The sequence below is a fragment of the Neltuma alba genome, unplaced genomic scaffold (genome assembly GCF_004799145.2).
Source record: "Neltuma alba isolate B1F8T4 unplaced genomic scaffold, ASM479914v2 tig00001082_pilon, whole genome shotgun sequence".
NCBI classification, from domain to species: Eukaryota; Viridiplantae; Streptophyta; class Magnoliopsida; order Fabales; family Fabaceae; genus Neltuma; species Neltuma alba.
Window position 1 is genome coordinate 128,709 of NW_021632319.1, and position 9,997 is coordinate 138,705.

The following is a 9,997-nucleotide window of genomic DNA, read 5'->3' on the forward strand; positions in this document are numbered from 1 at the left end:
CTTCAGCCCAACTAGCAATGTAACAATCAAATTTAAAGATTTATTAAAGTTGGATGAGATTACTTCATTTTAAATACTTTAAGGGTGAAATTGTATCATAAATAAGTTCAGGACACTGGGTGTATCCAAGAAAATATTTTAGGGTATTGGGTGTACCTTAACCTTTTCTTATTTTAAAAAATGAGACTACATAATTTTGTTTACACATGGATTCACTAGATATCTTGGCCTAATAATAGAAGAGCAAGCATCAACGGTGTTTACTCAAAATTTTTATTTAGCCAAAAAAAAAATAAAAAAGGACGCAATTTTTCAGTAATAGCTTTATATTTTTCTTGCCTTTATACTAACTTATGAATATTATAATTTTGATTTAGGAGGGATGGATTTAAAGGGATTGTTATTGCATGTTAAAAAGAAAAAAAAAAGAACATTTTTGTTATCTCATAGCAAAATCTAGCCTCTGCCAATTAAGAAATTGGAAGGAAATAGATTACTAATTTAAGGAAAACCTCTTAGCCAAAGCGATCATTATGTTGAGGATGGAAGATTTTGCTATAGTGAATATAGAAATGAATCCTAAAGAGGAGGCCAATTATGCTTTAAAGATGAGAAAAAAAATAGAATAAAATGGAGTTTATTAAATTTTAAAGTCTAGATGGGAATCTCAAAATTTTACTGGAAAGAAGTGAATGGAGAAAATACCCGTGTAATTTAATTATTGCGTAATAGTAATTAGAATTTTTTGAATGATTCTCTTTGTAATTTTTTAGGTTCTAAATTCTAAGGGAAGACAACTGATTGTATGTGTAGAGTTATAAATATTAGATAGTAACACTACCTCTTTTGATGCATGTTTATTGCTTTAGCTTATTGTTATTACAACATCCCAAACCTCTAATAAGTGATTGAGAGGCTGAAATATTACTCTATCTAATCATAAATATAAGGCCCATTTTATAGTGTAATTTCGGATTGAAGAAGTATAAGCAAAGGTTAAAATATGGTATTTTTGGAATTTTGAAACCCATGAGATTTTTGTAATTTCTAGTGATGAAATAGTGTTTTCATTGGGGTGAAAGTCACGTTGCTACAATGAAGTATGACATATCTATTTTATTTGAGAGTTTGTGACAATATTAGAAATTTAGAGTTCAAAAAAGTAAATAATAGCGGGTTTTTAATGAAACTTGAAAGGAGAAGAGTTGTGAATGAATTTTCAAAGGTTTGGAGGCCAAGTGACTCAAAGATAAGTGTTTTACCTTCCTTTTATCATCTCTTTTTCCTTGGTTCTTGGATTCTTAATGGTAAAACAATATAGGTCTTGATGGATCCAAAATTTCTTGATGTTTCAATTGATTATTTGATTTTTAATGGAGCTAATAATGTTGAAATAAGAGTCTTTATTATTTAGTTTTGTTCAAATTGTTGAGTTGAGAAATTAAAGTTTAGGTTTGGTTGAAAAATTGTTATTTATGCTAATGATACTATTAAATTTAAATTTGATGCTTTAGTTAGGTTTAGTTGGAGTTACATTAAAGATTGACGGTATAGTTTTAACGACTATGTTGGAATATGAATATTGATAGTTTTATGTTAAAACTTAAGTGTTGGAAATTGTGGGTTTTGGATGAAATGAGAAGATTGAGGTCAATTAATAATTCTAAAGAATGGAATGGAGTTGAAAAATAAAATAACTATGCTTGGGATGATGAATTGTGGAATAATTAAATTATTTGTATTTTTCTAAGAATCAGATCTAAAAATTAGGAATTTAGATGGAACGGTGATAGATTTTTTCTCTCACTGTTAGGGTGAGAGTTTTCCTCTCTGTACGGGAGAGCGTCTTCTCCATCGACTTGGGTGGCTTTGTTTTGGCTGGGATACGGTGATGTGGCAAGGAGCTCTAAGTGGTCTTCTCTTTAAGTGGCAGCAAAGGGTTTAAACCAAGGAACAAAAAACCGGACCGGTAATTAAACCGGTCAAGATACTGGGTTAAGGGTTAATGGGTTAGATCGGGATCAACCCGTAATCAAACCGGTAATAATTAAAATGCTATGTTTTAAATTATATATTAACTATTTTAAATAGAAATTAAAATAAAGATATGAAGAAAAATATATAAAATAAAAGATATATTTAAGAAATTATATATATATAGTAAATAATATGGTAGAAGTACTCATTAGTCAAATCCATCTATTCCTGTACGATGGTTTTGCGTGGGAAACTTGAACCGCGTGGAAATCTAATTTTTTATTCAACTTTCAATTTTAAGTTTTCACATTTCTCAAGATCTACTTCTCCGGTTGAACCACTTCAAATTTTTTATCATTTCCTTTCATCATTCAGTCTTTTCACACCTTGTACGTGATGGATCAGGCATTCACGTGCTCTTATAGCTTTCTCTCTTACTCTCCTTCTTCTCTCCATTTCAGTATTTCTTTCTTCTTCGTTCTTCATTCTTCGTTCTTTGTTCAGACGTTCCCCTCTTCTTTATTTCGTTTTCATACCTTCATCCTTCCTTACCTCCGTTCAGATGTAGTCGCAGAACCAGAAGGGTGAGAATAAATTTTATTTTTATTTACAGAATGAACATGCAGAACCAGAGGAACTGAAGAAAACAATCATTTTTTTATTTCTGTTTTTCTTCTTCTTTGGTCAATTTTTTTTGTTTGTGTGCGGGAAACAGTCTCAGGTTCTTCTTCTTCTTCTTTCAAACAACCCGGCTAAACCATCAAAACCAGCGGGTTGGCCGGTTGTGGCCGGTTCTTTTCGGTTCGATTTTCTTCCGGTTTTGTTATTAAACCAGACCGGACAACTAACCGGTTCACCGGTCTGAACCGGCCGGTCCGTCTGGTTTTTTGTTCATTGGTTTAAACTGGTCCTCTCTTCAATTGCTACTGTGTAAGGGAGGAAAGTTATTTGATGGAAAGGAAATAGGGAATTGATGGTAGTTTTCGCTGTAAGAGAGTCTAAAATATGAGACATGGATGAAGGGAGAAGAAGGTAAGAAGTTGATTCTAAAGATGGTTCCAAGTAAGAGAGAAGTAAACATTATGGAAGCTGAGCCCATCTATCAAAAAGGTTCAAAGACTCTTTTTTTGGGAAACTTGGGTGGCTAGCAGACAACCACTTCACCACCATCAGGACGCCTTCTTGGAGATGTTGGGGGCTTCCCTGGCTAAAGCTTGGGTATTTTTGTTGCCCCTTTCAGTTGCTAGTCTTTTGTTGTGTGACCTATCTTTGTCTTTTGTTTTGTTGTGTATTTCATGTTGTCTCTTTTTTTTACCACCCCTATTAGATCTTTTTGGCTTTTGGTATTGGTTGGCTTGACTCTATTATGATTTGTGTTGCTCTGGAAGTCTTTCTTGACTTTCAGGTTTGCTTATTCGCTCTTGTGGTAAGAGGGTTTCTTGAACCTGCCTTGTTTGTCCAGTATTGGTGCGAAGGAGGGTTGGCTCATTTGAGCAGGTCTTTTAGACAACCACCCTTTATGCCACCCCTTTCGATCATGATAGATAAGAATCTACCCTTTACTCCTCTAGTTTGTTAGGTTTTGGCTTCAGTTGTTTGTATGTTCTTTGTTGTTAGTTGCTACTATAATGTTCTACAATTTGTTTTTATTCCAGACTCTATTTAGGTTTTACTTTCTTTGTTTTAGTGTTTGTATTTCCTTTTCCTTATAATGAAATGATAGTACTGGTAAAAAAAACTGAGCAAGCTAAAAAGGGTTTAGTTACTATTTGTCGTTGGCTTTGTTTTCAAAAAACATTTTTTAGAAGAGCAAAAATAAATATTTAAATGTTGTCATGGATAAAATTTTACTAAATCCATTGCATGCCAACCATGTTTAAAAAAAAAAAAGAGTACTACCCACCTAATATGATTATTAAAATAAAATTCTAATTAACATTAAAACACAAAAATTAATAACCACAATTATATACCTAATTCTTTATCATTAACCACAATTAATCATCCCAACACCAAACATAGTGTTATATTAGTTCAATTAACTTATCGAAACCAATCATTAACCTTTAATTACTCCAATCATCCATACTCAAAATTTCATAACTTAGGGTTTAACATTAAAATACCCATTTGGATAATCCAAGCTTAATCCATAAACTAAACCAATTAAAACTTAAATCATATTAACATATACCAATCATTAAACATAAATTTAAAACTCAAATCACATTACCATATCCCAATCATTAAACATAAATTTAAACCATCATATTATTACTATCCATCATAAGCCTCCATTTCTCATTAAATACTATGTTTAATGTTCACAAAACTCCAAATCCAACAAAAATAAGCTGATTAAACATCTTATATAACCCAAATAAGTCATATAAACTTAAAAGATTTACTAAAACCCCATAGATTTTAGTATCACCCAAGCCTCCAACTATCTAACTAGCTCAAAAGTTGAAAAATCAACAAAAAAAAAGGGGATAAAACAAGTCTAAATCACTTATCTAGGTGTTAGCAAGCTTAATTCTACTCTTAGTAAGTTAAAAATCCAAATCCCAACAAAGCCCAAGTGTTTCTCATCTTATTTTGCTCCATTTCTCAAACATTCAACTCCTCATTTTATAAAATCTACTACAAGCGCTTAGGTGCTACTTTGAGTGTTGTATATATCCTTTTGTTCTTCAATCTTAGAGATAAGATTGAAGATTCTAAGTATATAGGCAAGATTATATGTGTAGAAATATCGTATAAGGAAGTAACACCTTTGTTATACGAAATGGTAAGAAAATTCATGATCAACAGACCATGTGGCTTAAACAACTCAAAATCACCACATATGAAGCATAAGAAATATAGTAAGCAATTTTTAGAGAGGGTCAATGGCTTCAAAACAATTGATGATGGTGGTTACCTTATGTAAAAGAGAAAGAGATTATAGGAGACATGTGGACATTAACTTAATTCCTTTAGATAACATATACGTTTTTCCCATACAATTCTCTGTTACTGCAAAGGTTTCAAACTCCCACAAAATTTTAAAAAGTGCAACCAATCAAATGCATTAATTAGTAAATGGAATGAAAGGGTTGTTACAAGTATCTTTAATGAGATTGGAGGACAAATCTTTAATGAAATTCAATAATACTATGATTGTAGGTACATATCTGCATATTAAGATTCTTAGCATATAAATGGATATGATCTTCATCATAGGTATCTTGCAATTAAGAGATTGAGTTTTTATCTTTTTGATCAGCAATATATGATTTATTCTAATGTTAGGGAAACAAAGAGTGTATGGATCTCAATATATTTCTTGCTTGGATAAAGATTAACGAAGGTAATACTTTTGCCAAGAATCTTACCTAATCTAAGTTCCTGAATGATTTTGTCTATGTAAAAAGTAAATTTGAATAGAAACAAAAGGAGAAAGTATTTGCAGTTGGTAAGATAACTCATGCATCCCTAGCTTCTGGGGAATTATATTACTCATGAATACTTCTTACAAAAATTAGAGGACCATCTTCGTTTGATGAGATAAAGATAGTGGATGGAGTTGTATACTTAACTTTTAGAGAAGCATACTTTGCGTATAAATTGTTAGATGATGATAAAGAGTACATATATACAATTAAAAAAGCTACAATATGGGCTTCTAGAAATTCCCTTCTGAAGATGTATGCTTGAACCGTCTAACCATGTTTGGAATAAGACTTCAAAGTTATTGTCAGAAAATTTATTATATATGCCTTACACTAATTTAGATTTGCCAAGTAAGCAATATTCTTTAAGCTTATATTTATATATGTGATATGAATAGCTTTGGTTACTTTAACTTTATTCCTTTTTCTTTGTAATTATATGTTTTATTGTTTCATAAAAAATAGACTGTGTTGACTGAAATTGATAAGCTACTAAAAGCAAATGGGTCATCTCTTGAAAACTCTACTTTATTATTGCTACCTTAAGAAATTGCAGTTATAGACATATCAAACCAGCTTATTCCTGGGCAATTGAATTATGATATACAATCCTTGCGTTATAATGCCAAACATCTAATTACTTCATTAAGTAGTGAGTTGAAAGAAATATTTGACATGGTGATGTCATTATTGAGTTCTGATAAGGGTAATGATGGATTCTTCTTTGTTTATGGATCTGATGGCAGAGGTAAGACATTTTTTGTGAAATACATTAACCTTTGCATTATATGCCAAAGGTACAAATTGTACTAACTATTGCATCGAGTGGAATAATGGCAACTTTATTATTGGCTAGAAGAATTGCACATTCACAGTTTGCAATGTAAATTCAAGTAAATGAATTCTCATTTTGTTCCATTTAGCAGCATTCTACATTAGCACAACCGATTCAAAGCATGATGCTAATTATTTGGGATGAAGCACTAATAGTCCAACATTATTGTATCAAAGTAGTTGATTATACATTCAAGAATATCATGCATTGGCAAGGATCATTTGGTGGCAAATGGATAATTATGGTATTAGATTTTCATTAGATCTTGCTAGTAATTCCTAAAGATACTAGAGCAAATGTCACTAATACATCTATCAATTCATCATGGTTGTGGAATCATTGTGCAATTTTTCAATTAACAAGGAACATGATATTAACGTCATCCTCAGGTGATGAGGGAAACTCATTATTAGAGAAGTTTTCAAAATAGTTGTTGAATGTTGGTGATGGTAATTTAAGACTCTCTCATGATGGAATCATATAGATAGAAATGCCTAAAGAATTTTTACTCAAACTATAGAAGTCTAATTAAAGCAATCATGTTGCCCACATATGAAGATCTCCAGGATAACATCTTAAGAAATGATTACTTCAATGATGGCGTTATATTAGCTCATACTATTGACTATGTGAATCAAATCAATGAATACATCTATTATTTATTTCTTGGAAATATGACCTGGTCTACAAATCAACTGAAGGTGTCACCTCTTACTTTTATACCTATTTCATCTCAATTGGAACCATTTGGAATTATTTGTTATGGCCTTAAGTTAGAAAAATTTGAATTTTAAAATTTCATTAATTTGGGTTATTCTTTATTATAATCCTAATAAAGGCTAAACTTTGAAAAATCATAACTAATGTTAAAAAAATTGAAACGAAGTAGTTTTAAGTCCTATTTAAAGCTCTTAATATGATCTTTAAGGAAAAAATATCATTGGTATCTAGAACTTAACCAATTAACCCCAGAATTCACGCAAAATGGTACTATTCACATTTTTTTTTTAATTTTTTAGAATTTATGCTTAATTTGGATAGGGATAATTTTTTGTAAAAAATTCCAAATTTAATGAAATATCATTTGTTTTAAAAATAAAAATGTAATCCATAAGCCTGCCAAGTTTCAGCCAAATTCTCATCCATTTGCATAGAATTTTGTATGGTTAAATTTTGCCCTTAAAAAGTCAACTTTTATTCCCTTTTTATACAATTCTTGGCTATTCTTCTCTTTTCATTCCATATGACCATTCCAATCACATAACCCATGCCAAAACATGATTTCTTGATGATATAATCATATGCATATCAACTTTGGCCTTTAATATATTAATCCCATATAATTCACAATAATTCATAACAATTGATAATAATTACAAACATTGTTCCAAGAGGCATAACAATCAATTATGTCCCAAAATGATCTCCTTTCCTTTGTCTTTGCTTGGCCCAACCCCTAGTTGTTGAATATCTAAACATAAAGGAATGATTTTATAGAAATCTCAGTAACAATGAATCATAGTTATCATGCTAATCATGCTATATAAAATGTGCTATATTATCATGAAAATAACATTATCATGTAACATTTCATGTGCATATCATTTGCTATTGGAAGAGAACAATTAATCAAACCATCATACCATTCCTCATAATATATTGACAAGGCATATTTAACATAGAATTCCATATATAATAACATAATTTTCTCAATCACATCATGGCAACATAAATCAAATAACACATACACATTTAAACAAGCAAGAAAGCATTCAAATTATAAGTTCAATGCTACCTCTTGATTAATTATTCAATTCAGCCTCTTTGGGAAATTTGTGGTCCTCTTTGATTTCTTGCACAATGTCTATCCATCCAAGTATAAACACATTCCAAATTACCAATAATCCAAGCATAAACACTAATGCTCAATATTAAGCTCAATTAAACCTTTTTTTTCTTGATTTTTGATATAATTATTTCCTCTTTGTTTTAACCAATCTCTTGGGCCATTCCTACTCAATTTTTCATATAGAATTCAAATATCAAATTAGATTTAACAAAATCACACTCCTTCCCCCTCAAATTGACTTGGCCGAATAGGTAGGTTTAGGTTCTAAAATTTTTATTTTTGATTCCAATGATCTTAAACACTTTTCCTTAGCATTTCCTTACACAAAAACACCCTTTAAACTCATTGGAATTATCAAATCACATTGAAATAATCTCTAACATCAAAATTACATAGTGGCCGAAGAGGGTATATGAAACCCTAACTTTGGTTTTCTTCCAAAACTGAATCCAAATTAAACATGAGAAAACCCTAACTTTGGTTTTCTCTAACATCAATTAAACATATAATTCCAAGCTCATATTCATGGTTTCCATCCTTCCCTAATCCATTCTCAATGTGACTGAAAAATCACAGTGTCACATCTCGAATTTTAGGCCTAGAAGTACCTGGATTAGCCTGAAAAGTGCAGGCTACTAGACTCTTTTTGACAGAGGTCCCAGAGATTCCCTAGAAGAACAGAGGGATTCCCAGGGATTAAATCGAAAAAGGAAAAGTTTTCTGGGACCGAGAAAAGAGGAAGTTAGAGACTCGGGTAAAGTCTCAGGACCCAAGAATAAGAAATAGAGATGAATATAGGCCAAAGGTTATGTTTTAGGTCTCAATGAGGTGAATTATGAGGTTAAGTCAAACCAGGGGTAAAATCATAATTTTGTAAGGTTTTGGGCTGGTAAGAGCAAAAATGAAAATTTTGTCCAAAAATCCCAGAAAAATCCCAAAAAAATGGGAAATGATAGGTTAAGGCCTAAATACCTCAAAAAAATTGCAGAAAAATAGTACTAGGGTTCAAAGGCCAGTGTGAGACTAAAAATGATGAAAATACCCTTGGAAGGAATTTGTGGAATTCCCAGGGTTTTGACTGATTTTGAATATTATTGAAAATGAATTATTTAAAGTATAGGGGGCCTTAGATAATTGGAAGAAAATAGGAAAAAATACTTGAGGAATTATCACAGGTTTTAAAAATAGTTTCGTCCCTAGAAAGAGAAGATGTTGGCTTTAATAGAATTTAAAGCCTATTTACAGGCTATCCAGGGAAAGTCAAAGTCAAATGTCTAGAGGTTGACTTTTGACTTAAAAAAATTGAAGAAATCCCTCGTGATGAATAAATAGCATTAGTACCCGAAGACAGATTCTCAGAGTCGTGGACCGGTAGAAAGAATTTAGTCAAGTTTACTCCAAAATAAATATTATTAATTATTTATTTTAATAGAAGAACAGGGGAAGAGCATCGCTTCCTTTTTAGGCATTTATATAATGCCATGTGAATTTATTTGAGGTGAGAAAATAGTGTCAGAACATGTCCCAGTGGTCCCGAGTAAGTTAGGACCTAAAAAAGTACTCGATATAGTGCAGAATGGCAAGATAGGTAGAGGAATGTCTAAGGGATATATTTTGCATGAATTTTATATTAATTTCCTCCCTATTTTAATGCCAAAATGATGGAGGGATATGGAAGAGACAAGTGTATGGTTAGATGAAAGAGACACATATACAGTTGGATGCAAGACGTGTACGATTGGATGCAAGACACGTGTACGATTGGATTAAAGACATCTGACTTGATGATGTAAGCATGATGTCATGAGAACATTTGTCTTTACAAGACAAAGAGGAAAAAATGGATGGCCAAGATTTAATCTTACAATTTTAAAATCAATGGCCAAGATTTGTTCTTAAATT